This window comes from Apium graveolens, chromosome 4, assembly GCF_009905375.1.
Source record: "Apium graveolens cultivar Ventura chromosome 4, ASM990537v1, whole genome shotgun sequence".
In the NCBI taxonomy this organism is placed as follows: Eukaryota; Viridiplantae; Streptophyta; class Magnoliopsida; order Apiales; family Apiaceae; genus Apium; species Apium graveolens.
The window spans coordinates 237,950,154-237,964,523 of NC_133650.1; positions in this window are offsets into that span (position 1 = coordinate 237,950,154).

Below are 14,370 nucleotides of genomic sequence, written 5' to 3' on the forward strand. Positions count from 1 at the left end.
AAAACTCAGATTACATAGAAGTTGGAAGCCAAACAGAAGTAGAAGTCTAAAATAATTCAGCTTTTTCCCCGACCCTGCGCGGCCGCTCAGCATTTCTGCGCGGGCGCGCAAGCCTGCTGCGCGGCCGCTCAGCATTGCTGCGCGGGCGCGCAGGACCCTTCTGGAAAAATTCCAGGTTCGTTCCGTTTCTTCGCCGTAATCTGCCCGTTCTTTTCCTCTCGCAATGGTGAACACATGCCAAGGCTTATTCTTGATGATTCCTCCTCCGAAATGCAACTAATACCCTGAAATGAATAAACACTAGAAAAATGCATCAAATACACAAAATACTTGATTTCAAGACACCAATTTAAGCCATTTTAAGACGTTCTAAGTGGTATAAAATGCCACTTATCAGTATGTATGTGACGTAGAGCATGATTTACTTCAGATTGAACAAAATAATAAAAGAAAACGAGATGATGAAAATCTGACCTATTTATGGCACTGTAGGCTAGGTCATATTAGTGAAAATAGACTGCGGACATTGCATAAGGAAGGGTTACTTGACCCCTTTGATTTTGAATCATATCCTACATGCGAGTCTTGTCTATTGGGTAAAATGACCAAATCTCCATTTAGTGGACATGGAGAGAGGGCTGCAGATTTTCTAGGATTGGTACACACAGATGTATGTGGACCAATGTTTACGCAAGCCATGGGTGGATTTTCGTACTTCATTACTTTCATAGATGATAGACCTAGATTCAGATATGTGTATTTGATGAAACACAAGTCTGAAGCCTTTGAAAAGTTCAAAGAATATAAACATGAAGTGGAGAAACAAACCAAACACAGTATTATAACTCTTCGATCAGATCGATGTGGTGAATACTTGAATGGAGAGTTTCTAGATTATCTCAAAGAAAATGGTGTAGTCTCCCAGTGGACTCCTCCATATACTCCACAGTTAAATGGGGTATCTGAAAGGAGAAATCGAACTTTATTAGACATGGTTCGGTCCATGATGAGCTATGCGAATCTTCCAGTATTCCTATGGGGTTATGCATTGAAAACCTCAGCATATTTACTGAATAAGGTGCCTTCCAAATCTGTTCCTCAAACACCATATGAGATATGGAAAGAAAGGAAACCGAGTCTTAAACATGTTAAGATTTGGGGATGTCCAGCTTATGTCAAGAAAGTTGACCCATATAAGCTGGAATCTCGATCCGTAAAATGTAATTTTGTGGGATATCCTAAAGAGACTTTGGGGTATTACTTTTACACCGATCATCGGGTGTTTGTCTCCAGACATACTACCTTCTTGGAAAAGGAGTTTATCCTTGAAGGAAATAGTGGGAGCAAAATTGAACTTGATGAAGTTCAAGAAGCACAAACTACTACGGATCAAGTGGAAACATATGTTCAGACTGAACAACCTTCTGTGGAACAGCCCATTCGTAGGACAGGGAGAGTGTCTCGCCAACCTGAGAGGTATTATGGCATTGTCATTGAGAATGACAATGAGTTGTCAATCATTGATGATGACAACCCTGTGACCTATAATGAGGCTATGTGTAGTGTTGACTCAGAGAAATGGCATAGTGCCATGAAATCCGAAATGGAATCTATGTATACCAACCAAGTATGGACTCTGGTTGAGGCGCCTGAAGGTGTTAAGCCTATTGGGTGCAAGTGGGTATACAAAAGAAAGATTGGAGTAGATGGCCAGGTGGAGACCTATAAGGCCAGGCTCGTGACAAAAGGATTCAAACAAAGGCAAAGGATTGACTTTGATGAAACTTTTTCGCCTGTAGCCCTATTAAAATCAATCTGGGATTTTGCTTGCGATTGCTGCTTACTACGACTATGAGATCTAGCAAATGGACGTGAAAACGGCCTTCCTCAATGGGGAACTTGAGGAGGAAGTGTATATGACACAGCCAGAGGGTTTTATTTCCAAGGGAAATGAACACCTAGTGTGTAAGCTGCTGCGAACCATATATGGTTTAAGGAAAGCTTCTCGTAGATGGAACATCCGTTTTGATGAGACAATCAAAGAGTTTGGTTTTATCAAAAACATAGATGAACCATGTGTCTACAAGAAGGTTAGTGGGAGCGCGGTAACATTTCTTGTATTGTATATGGATGACATACTTCTTATAGGAAATGATATACCGATGCTACAATCAGTCAAAGTATGGCTATCAAAGAACTTCACCATGAAGGACTTGGGAGAAGCATCCTACATTCTCGGTATGAAGATCTATAGAGATAGATCTAGAAGAATGATAGGTCTTACCCAGGGTACATACATCCAGAAAGTGCTTAAAAGGTTTAGCATGGAAAACTCCAAAAGAGGTTTCATACCGATGAGCCATGGAGTGTCCCTTTCTGAAAAAATGTCTCCTAAAACACCTGAAGAAAGAGAGCGTATGAGTAAGATTCCTTATGCTTCAGCAATAGGATCTATCATGTACGCGATGTTGTGTACAAGGCCTGATGTTGCTTATTCAATTAGTGTGACGAGCAGATATCAGTCCAATCCAGGTGAAGACCACTGGAAAGCAGTGAAAAACATCCTTAAGTACTTGCGAAGGACTCAGGACATTTTTCTTATTTTTGGTGGTGAATCTGAGTTGAAAATAGAGGGTTATACTAACTCTAGTTTTCAATCAGAAAGTGATAGCAAATCCATGTCAGGGTACGTGTTTACTCTGAATGGTGGTACAATTCAGATTGTTGAAAGAGGAGATGTCAACGTCGAGAGAGTTGACACACATAACAACGTAGCAGACCCACTTACAAAGCCACTTTCTCAGTGTCACTTTGATCGTTATAAAGACAAGATGGGTATTAGATACCAGAGTGATTGGCTTTAGTACAAATGGGAGATTGAAAGAGATATGTCCTAAGTCCAATCATGTATGAGGATTTAGGAATAACTTTTATGTAATCTGTTTTGATTTCATTGATATTAATAAAATGCTTATTTTATTTTTATTGCGGGCTCTATCTATTTAAATGTTTAAATAAGATATACCACAGTTTAGAGTAAAGTTTTTTATGGATTGTGATGAGATCATAATAATGAGACCTAAAAGATGATAACTCTAAACTTAAATAGTTCCTGGTCGTAGGATTACTAACTGGTAATTAATAATCCACAAAGATCGGTACATACTATGCTTGCATCTTTATGAAGGATGTCTGTTCTCATAGACATTTGTGTGGTGACACTATAACTAGTATGTAGGTGTTTATTATAGAATTAGTTCACTGAACATGACTCACACAGCTGAACAACTGATGGAGTTCACTCACGTGTCAGCAGTTGTTCACATAGTGATAGTTGTACAAGTATCCTTAGACTTGAGGTCATCATAGTCATCTTGTGTACACTGAACTATGCTTTGGTTTAGTTTTTAGTCTCAAGGAACAATTATAAGGGCTCTACTGGGTATAGGAATTTGTACACGAAGATAGTGTATGATCAATAAAGGATCTACCCCTTCCAGTATAGGAAGAGAATGTTCAATGCTGATCCACTTATGTTAGTTCAGGAATCTCTGGCCAAAGTGAATGAAATTAGAAAGGAGTTTCTAATTTACATTAAATAGAACTAAGCATAGTGAATGGGAAAGCAAGTGATTAAATAAGATAGGCTTGACACAAGTTCCATGCCTTGTATTTAATCGTGACATTACAGGGTAGAAGGAATTAATTGTACGGTAACTACTCACTGAATAGGTTCTTGGTATTCTATGCAGTGAATTCGTATTATCCGGATAGTCGCGATATGCTGAGAAGCATCCCTCACGATGTAGAATAAATATGATTAATTAATTAATCATATTTAATGAATTAGAGAATTTATATAAATAATGATAAAATAGTTTTATTATTATTTATTTCTACTACCGGCTTAATATTGAACCTACAGGGTCACACCATAAAAGAGAATTAATTAATAATGGCTGATAATTATTTATTTATGAAATAAATAATTAATTGGGAAATTTAATAATTGATTAAATGAGATTTAATTGATTATAAATTAATTAAGAAAAGGTTCTTAATATTATTAATTAAGAATTTAATTTTTGGAAATTAAATCAAGTGAGAGAATTATTTCTAAAGAGTTTAGAAAAAGGATTAATAATTAAAAGGTGTTTTAATTATTAGTGAGAATAATAAAGGGTTAATAATAATAATATATTATGGGATAATTTTCAGCTGAAAATTTTACCTATAAATATACTATTATAAACCCTATTTTTGCATCAACCAAAAAGATTTACAAAACCCTAATTCTCTCCATCTCCTCCTCCTTCATTACATCATTTTCTTGGTGGATACCGATTGAGTGCTTCACACTTGAGGAGCAGCTGCTAAGGATCTCCGTTCATCGTTCTTGGATCGCTATTAAAGACATCCATCTTTCCATTAACGTAAAGCTTCTTAAGGTAAACATACTGAACTACGAATTAAATATTATTTTTTCGCATGAATCCTGCGGAGGGTTTCATTTTTTTTAAGATTAAATTTACGTTTTCGCTGCGTTTATGTGCTAAAAACCCTTCAAGAGATGCCAGTTTAATCCTTTCTATTCCTCTGAATAGCACGGATAAGGATGGCTGGATGTGGAACAAAGAGAGGCTGGGAGTTTACTCAGTAAAATCTGCATATGTGTGGCTTCAACTTAAAAAAACAGTCAGCTAATCTGGATAATAGTAGGTGTTGGAAGAGGATTTGGAATTTGAAGATTCCCCCAAAGGTCAAGAATATGATATGGCGTGCAGCTACGGGTTGCCTTCCCACTAAATCTCAATTGCAGATGAAGCATGTTAACATAGATAATGTGTGCCCTCACTGTCAACTGTGCCCAAAAACCATTGTTCATGTTTTACTAACGTGTACATTTGCTAAAGAATGTTGGCACCAGGCACAAACATATGTGGGAACTGATATGCAGGACCATGAATCTTTTCTTGAATGGATGGTAACAGTTTTCGATACATGGACAACTAACAAGAGGCAGGAAGCAGCAATGATGTGTTGGTCTATATGGAGGGGGAGGAACGATCTGGTATGGAAGCAAAAAGGGCTACAGGTCAGAGATATAGTGGTGTCTACAAGAACGGTCCTTAACCAATGGAAGAAAGCTCAAGATAGAACCTTCGACAACTTTATGGGTCTTATAACCGATGAAGATGGTCGAGAGCAATGGGAACTACCAAAAGAAAATACGGTTAAGGTAAATTGCGATGCTGCAACTTTTGATGAGTCAGGTAGTCATAGTTCTGCTTTTGTGGTTAGAAATGATAAGGGAGAAGTATTAGCTGCCAGATCTCGCGGGTACATGGGACGCGTCTCTTCAGAAAATGCTGAAGCGGTAAGTGTTCGTGAAGCTCTCAGCTGGACTAAAGAATCTAGCTGGCAGGAGTTGACTATAGAAACTGACTGTCTTCTGGTGGTACAAGCATTGAGGAGTTCCGATTTAATGCTTTCTTATTTTGGTAAAATTATAAAAGAATGTAAACTTCCCTTAAAGATTAAAGATAGACATGTTAGTGTGGTTTTTGTAAAACGATCTGCGAATCGTGTGGCCGATTTCTTAGCGAGGGCTACTCATTCTATAACTGATTGTATATGGCGGGTGAGTGACAACCATCCGAAGTTCATCAAAGTTTTGATGGACGATTCGATTTGATTAATGAAATCAGTTTCATTCTTGGCAAAAAAACAATAACTAATATATATGTAAATCTATACAGGGCATGCAAATATACTAATAAACAATTAACAAGTTGTCACCTTAAATCAAAAAATTGTCACCTTAAATTAACTTTAACATGTTTACTTAATCAATTAATTAGCCAAAACAAATACAGGGCATGCAAATTAAAAATACATCATAACCTTACATTATTGTCATGAAGTAGGTTATACTCAATTATTAGCAAGTAATCACCCTAATAACTTAAACGAAACAAATTAAATTTAAATAAGGACCAAAACATGCTATTCTATATTATATCTTATTTCTTGAAGATTTTCCTTTTTAAAACATAATAATAGAATATTTATCAAATTTAACAAAAATAATTAAGTAAATATCTTGAACATGTTTTATACTACTTTATTAATCATTAATAAAAATAGGATACAAGCACGAAACACAAATTAGTATATTTATTAGTAATTTAACTTACACAGTGAACTAATATTCACAGAAGTGATATGTCCTTTTTTTTAACAATGCAATTCATAAAAAAAATCTTGTGATATTTTGTTTCGAAACAACGCATATGATGAGTAAGAGTCAGGAGACATATTAGACCAATAATAATTATTCGAAACATACATGAATGGTGCTAATAGAAGTGAATTGCAATTTGCACATAATCTAATACCTAATGACAGAGAGCATAATGGATGATACACAAACAATTTACTAGAGAATATATAAAGACAATTTACCACAGAATGTATAAAGCATGGAAAAAGTGAAATTACACCTAGAGGGGGGTGAATAGGTGATTATAGCTAACTAGGATTACTTTTAAATTTTACCCGAAAATGGCTTACTGAGATTTTACCAACAGAACTATAATTTGACAATGATAGTAAGCTGATATGACTAAATGCAATGCAGAAAATAATGTGCAGGAAAGTAAATAGAACACACAAGAATTTTAGCCAGGTTCGACCCCTAAGCCCCTATGGTCTACGTCCTGGTCCTTTACCAACTTGGTAAGAGAATATATTATTGATCAATGAAGGTTACAACTACAAGATACAACAATATATCTCCCTTTATCCCAGCTGCTGATAATGGCTTGCTGAAACCCTGTTTAAGAACCTGCTCTCTAAGTACTATACTACCCCGTAGTACAAAATCCTCTAGCAAGTACCACTAAACCCTTGTTTCCCTAGCCAACTTATCCAGCAACTAATCAATACAATTTGAACAATATAAATCAGTGATAAAGATTACAACTCAAACTATAAACTCTCTCTAAGATAAAACATGTGTATATAATTAGAGCTCGAGAGTATTTTAGAAACAATAAAGATCAGGAGTTGTATGTGTTCTTGCTTGCAAATTTTTCTCTTTCATAAAAACTGCAAGAAACCAATATATATATATATAACAATACATTAACATTTGAAAACAGCCTCAACAAATTACAACGGCTAGAATCCAATTCTACCGTGTAAGATCGTTGGGATGGTTTTCCAACGTTCATGTGTACGTTAGATTGAAGAGAAACACAGAAGTCCAACGTTCAGAAAATATCTCTTCTATTTAGTAGAGGATAAAACATTTTAATCAGAAGATAAAAGAAAGAGTTTGAAAGATAAACAAACTCCTATTCTTTAGGAAATCAATTTGAATGATTAAAAACATTTTATAAAAGAGCTCTATATATATCATGCACGTATATTATATTAGAGAAGTCCTTACAACTGATATATATGAAGATCCTATAAAATCTCCATGAAATTCGACTTCCTTGTTGAATCTGGACTGTGCATCTTGGCTTGCTGTTATTCTGACATAGTTGATCATAGCTTGCTGAAATAGATTATTATCTTATGATAGCTTGCTGTCATGATACTTAAACAGCAATGACATTAAGCTGTTATATCCTGCAAACATTCTCAAATAATAACATGATGGCTTGCTGTGTTGTGATCATCAAAACTAAGGAGTTACAAAAAGATCTACACAGTTATACCAATTAAAGGAAATTCGAATGAGTCTTCGGTGAATAGACGAAACCTGTACAATTTTAATTAATCACAAATGGGTCTTTATATAGGCACACAAAACCCTAATTCTAACTAGGATATAATAAAATTTCCTTCTAATAATTTACAAGCTCTCCAAGTAAATTCCAAAAATAAAGTATTTGACCCATAGAAATACCTAAACTAAAAAGATTTTGACTTTCTAATTTATTCTTACACTTATTTACACAAATAACAAATCTTTTCCCAACTCAAATAACTTGCATAAAAAGTAAAAATATTATCAACAGATCCTAATAACAACTTAAACTGATCCATCACAGAGAAATCAGGGAATGACACATATCCTTTTCCAGTAAAAATATCAATCTCAGAGGGATTCTCAAACTTGATAATAGAACTTAAAATGGGAGGATTAAGCCTAATTTTCTTGTCATGCACAGTGGTAATACAGTTCCCATACTTATCTTCAATCAAATTTGCATAAAATTCACGAATTAAATCAGGATAGTAGACCTTAGGCATTTCGATGATAAAAGAATCCATACCCAAATTCTGAAACAAAAGTAAGGCTCCGGAGTTTTGAAAAAGCTTACCAACAATCGGGATACCAGGGATAATAGAACGAACATCCAAAGCATTTTCAGTGAATCGTTGTTGGAGATCAGGAGAATCAAATGCCAAAGATTGCTTGAGTTTCTTCGAATCAGGGGTGTGAGAGACTTCTTCATCACTCTCGTGACCCAAATCAACCACTGCAGTATCCATCTTCGAGGAAGTACGCTTGCCCAGAATACCAGAATTTCTAGTAGTACGAACCATTTTGAGTGGAACTGAACTGGTGATCTTGAATGATCGAAGCGGTGATAGATAGAGAAAGTGGAGTCGCGGTGAAATAAAACCCTAACCCGTGCTCTTTTAATGATATTTAGGGGAGAGTTTAGGATAAAAAATTAAAAACAAATTATACATATCCTAAAATCTAACACTTATCATTAAAACAGTTTAAATCTATCTAAAACACCATATTTAGCATTTTTATCATTTAACAATTAAATCAGCAAATCATGCAAATATTTAAACATAATTAACAGATAGTGATATATAAAACAAAATTAATCACAAAAATATCATTTAAATAACCAATCATAGTAAGCTAACATGAAAAATGATAGTAAGCTAACATTACCAAATTTCCAAAGATAGCTTGCCATTATACACTGCACATGCCAAGTTCCCTTCGAATGGTAGAAAATCTTGCTTCGCCAAGGGGTTTTGTAAAGATATCTGCCAATTGATATTCAGTAGGTACAAAAACTAATTCAATATTACCTTTGGCAGCATTATCTCTCAAGAAATGGTGACGAACATCAATATGCTTTGTTCTTGAGTGATTAACTGGATTCTTTGATATGTTGATGGTGCTAGTGTTGTCACAATAGATTGGAACTTTGCCACACTTGATTCCAAAATCTCGTAGAGTCTGAATCATCCACAAAATTTGAGAGCAACAGCTACCAGCTGCCAAATACTCACCTTCTGCTGTGGATAATGCAACTGAAGTTTGTTTCTTACTTTGCCAAGATACGAGACTTTGTCCTAAATATGTACAAACACCACTTGTACTCTTTCTATCAGTTTGACAACCTGCATAGTCAGCATCACTATACCCCATAAGATCAAATGTGCTTTTAATAGGATAAAATAACCCAAGATCAATAGTCCCACTTAAATATCGAAATATTCTTTTAACTGCATTTAAGTGTGATTCCTTAGGTTTAGCTTGAAAACGAGCACAAACATATACACTATACATAATATCTGGCCGAGAAGCAGTAAGATATAAAAGACTACCAATCATACCTCTATACTTCTTGATATCAACATCTTTACCTTTTTCATCCGATGTCAGCTTGCTATTTTGATTCATTGGAGTAGATTTCGGCTTGACATTGTCAAAACCAAATCTGGTCAGCAAATTCTTGACATATTTTGATTGATGCACATAAATTCCATCTTTAGATTATTTGATTTGGAGCCCCAAGAAATAATTGAGCTCACCCATCATGCTCATGTCAAATTCACTGCTCATACACTTAGAAAACCACTCACACATAGAATCAGTAGTGGATCCAAAGATTATATCATCTACATATATCTGGACAATCAAAATATCATTACCATTTTGCTTAGTAAATAAAGTAGGATCAATTTTACTTCGAATGAAGCCATTTTTGATCAAAAACTTACTAAGCCTCTTGTACCAAGCCCTTGGTGCTTGCTTTAAGCCATATAATGCCTTCTTAAGCTTGTAGACATAGTCCGGATGTTGTCCATGTTCAAAACCAGGGGGTTGCTTGACATAAACTTCCTCTTCCAGAAATCCATTAAGAAAAGCACTTTTGACGTCCATTTGATGTAGCTTGATCTTCTTGTAGCATGCATAAGCAAGAAGCATCCTAATTGATTCCAATCTAGCTACTGGAGCATAAGTTTGATCAAAGTCAATGCCTTCTTGTTGGTTGTACCCTTGTGCTACGAGCCTTGCTTTATTTCGAGTAACAGTACCAAATTCATCCACTTTATTCTTGAAAATCCATTTTGTACCAATGATTGAAGCATCCTTTGGTGGCTTGACCAGTTCCCAAACATCACATCGTTCGAATTGATTGATTTCTTCTTGCATAGCCGTGATCCAATTTTCATCTTCAAGTGCTTCTTTGACATTTTTGGGTTCCTCTTGAGCTAAAAATGCAGCATAAGCACAAAAGTTTGCAGTGCCTTTTCTTGTCTTGAGACCATCAGAAATATCACCAATAACCTGTTCTGGAGGGTGATTCTTCACTGTCCGTGTAACTTTTGGCAATGAATGCTTTACAATATCTTCATGTGAAGTCTTCCTTATCTTAGATGGAGGAGCTAAGTCTTCACCATCATAGATTGGCATTTTATCCTTTGCTCTATTTCCTGTAGGACCATCAAGAGTCATCTTTGCCATCTTTACAATTGCATCATCAACTGGAGTAGAAGGTTCTGCTTGCTGATTTCCTGAGGCAGTTTCAATTTCAGCTTGCTATTTTCCAGAATCAGTCTCTGTTTCAGCTTGCTGTTTTGGAGTAGCCTTCTCTGTTTCAGCTTGCTGTTGTCCAGCTTCACCTGTATCATCTTCCTCATCTCTTGGAAGATCATTGTTAGGTTTTTTGAAAAGTAACATCTATAGATTCCTCAACAATATGCTTAGACAAATTATAAACTCTATAGGTTTTACTATTCATAGAATAACCAAGAAAAATAGCTTCATAAGATTTAGCATCAAATTTACCATCATTACCAATTGTCTTGAGCACAAAACACTTTGAGCCAAAGATTCTGAAGTAACTGATGTTGGGCCTCTTTTTCTTGAGCAATTCATATGGAGTCTTGTCCAAAATAGGTCTTATCAATACTCTATTCAGAACATAGCATGCTGTGTTGACTGCTTCTGCCCAAAAACTTCTAGGTAACTTGCTTTCTTGCAACAAAGTCCTTGCTGTCTCTTGCAGTGACCTATTCTTGCGTTCCACCACACCATTTTGTTGTGGAGTCCTTGGAGCCGAGAATTCATGTGATATTCCTCTTTCTTCATAATAAGTAACAAAGTCTTTTTGGAATTCACCACCTCGATCACTCCTTATTCCTACAAGCTTTGTATTGAGCTTATTCTCAAGTAATTTAATTAGTTTCTCAAACTCATTAAAAGCAACATCTTTAGTTCTAAGAAACAATACCCATGTAAAACGAGAATAATCATCAACAATTACAAAACCATATTGCTTACCTCCTATACTTTTATAAGCTTCTGGACCAAATAAGTCTAAATGTAAAAGTTCTAAGGGTTTAGAAGTAGATACCATTTTCTTTGCTTTGTGAGTACTTCTAATTTGCTTGCCTAATTGGCATGCCGAACACACCTCAGTCTTGACATACTTTATTTTGGGTAAACCTCTGACTAGCTTCTTCTTTGAAAGCTTGTTAAGTAAGTCCATGTGAGCATGACCCAATCTTCTATGCCAAACATAAGGATCAGTGTCTATTGCAGCAAGATAGCAAGCTGTTTTCTGCAACTCAAAGTCCAAAATATATATATTTCCTTCCCTTCTAGCAACTAGGGGGACTTTGTTAGTACCAATAGTAATAATACACTTATCAATACCAAAGTTAACAGTATGACCATCATCATATAACTGACTTATGCTAAGCAGATTATATTTAAGGCCTTTAACATATTGAACTTTATCAGTTGAAATGTGTTTATTACCTATTTTACCTTTTCCAAGGATTTGAAGAGTTTTGCTATCACCAATAGTCACTCTTCCACCCTTTTTCATCTGAAGACTCAAGAATTGTGCTTTGTCTCCACTCATATGTCTAGTACATCCGCTATCTAAAATCCATTGAGTTGATTTGACTCGAGCGGCAAGACACATCTACAAAACAAATAAAACAACTCAACCTTTTGGTACCCAAAGTTTGTTGGGTTCGACATGATTAGCAGATAAAACATATAGAACATGTAAATCAGATTTCTTTATCCATTTTTGGATAAATCTAGGTGATTTAACTCTGCCAGCCTGATGATGGTAAGCTGCCTTTGTTCTGCCATTCTGATCATAATAAGCTGTTTTCTGTTTGTTTCCTCCATGATATGATTTTTGTCCATTCTGAACTTTGTAATGTTTTTCAAGATGCCCTTTCTTTCCACATCTGTTGCATATCTTCCAAGGCATAGCATAATCATAGGGTATGCCATGTTTTCCTTAATATCTTAGAGCTTTGTCCTTCTTGTTTGCATTCATTCCAATTCCTTCTCTGACCAATGGAATATTTTTGTTGTTCATCATAGATTTGAGACTTTCTTCTCCTTGAACAAACGATCCCATGCCCTTTTTCAGATCCTCAACTTCCTTTGTTAGCAGATCAATCTTTTCAGCTTGCTAACTTATGATTTCAGCTTGCTGAGATGGTTTTTCTGCTTGATTTGAAGGTGTTGCATCTATTGATTCTCTGAGTTTGAACAGCTCCAAACATTCATCCCTTGCTTCAATCTCCTTCTTTAACTCTGTGATCTCCATTAATTGAGTCTTGTTTCTTTTCAGGAGAATTTTGTTGAAGTTTTCCACATGACTAACTTTAGCTTGAAGATCCTTGATTTCAGCCTCTTTGTCAGCTTGTGTAGGTACCTTCTTGTCAATCCAAGTATCTACTTTGCTCATCAAATCTTGAACCATAGTCTTGAGATAATTATTCTTCTCTTTTAGCTTGCTATTTTCAGCTTTAAGAGAATAATATTAACCCATAGATACATTCTTACATTCCTGCATGGTTAGTGATTCCAAAACAATATTTTCAGAAGATAAATTATATTTACAAGAGTTTACGTCACTCTGATCTTCTTCTGAATCACTTTCTAGGTATCCACTTTCTGAATTTCCTTGAACAGAATCATCATCAAGTCCAACTAGGGCAAGATTGACCATGTCTCCACTTGAATCATCACTGGAAACCGAGTCATCATCACTCCAAGTCATTAGAGCTTTAGCTTTCTTCTTATCCTTGAAGACAGTTTGCTGTTTTGACTTCAATTTATAGCAGTCCCGCTTATAATGGCCTGGCTTTCCACATTCAAAGCATGTCTGATCTTTAGAATCCTTGTTGGGCTTCTTGTTGTTGGAAAATCTGCCTTTATCTCTTTTCAGCTTGTTCTTCTTCTCGATCATCTTTCTGATCTTCCTGGATATTAAAGCTAGTTCTTCGTCTGACTCATCTTCAGATTCCAGTAAGCTATCATTAGTGTGAAGAGCTAATTGCTTCATTTGAGCAACTGGAGCTTGCATCGAACTTGATTGGCTTTCCTTGATTTTGCTTTCAAATTGTTCCAATTCTGCAAAAACAGCCAATTGATCCATAGTATCTATAGTTGGAGAGGATTCTAGAGCTGTTACCTTTGGTTCATAGATAAATGGCACAACACTAAGTATCTTCATGTTGATTTCTTCTTGTGGGATATGTTTGCCAAGCTGCTTTAAGGCATTCAGATTTATCTGGAATCTAGCTTGACTTTCTCGAATAGTTTCTCCGTCTTGAAGCTTGAAATTTCCAAACTCATTCATTAGTTTACTCAATTTCACCTTTCTTAAACTCTTGGATCCTTCGTGATACAATTCCAGAGTATCCCATATCTCTTTAGCTGATTTGCATGAAGAGACTTTATCACATTCACTAGGACATAACCCATTCATGAGAGAATTCCTAGCCTTTCCATTGAAGCTGTATTTGATTAGTTCAGCCTCTGTGAGATCATCAACGTCTTTCACTTTGCCTTCTTTGTCCTTAAACTCAAAAGGACCCTTCTGAACAACTCTCAAAGCTAGTGGCTCCCTGGATAGATACACTTCCATGCGACCTTTCCACCAGTTATAGTTTTCTGTACCAAGCAAGAGAGGTGCTCGGTAATCTGAGGTTCCTTCGGGATATTTGTCAGCCATTTCGATCGAATACTATTCCTGTTACAGAAAGATTAGTATACCAGAGCTCTAATACCAACTGAAATTACACTTAGAGGGGGGGTGAATAGGTGATTATAGCTAACTA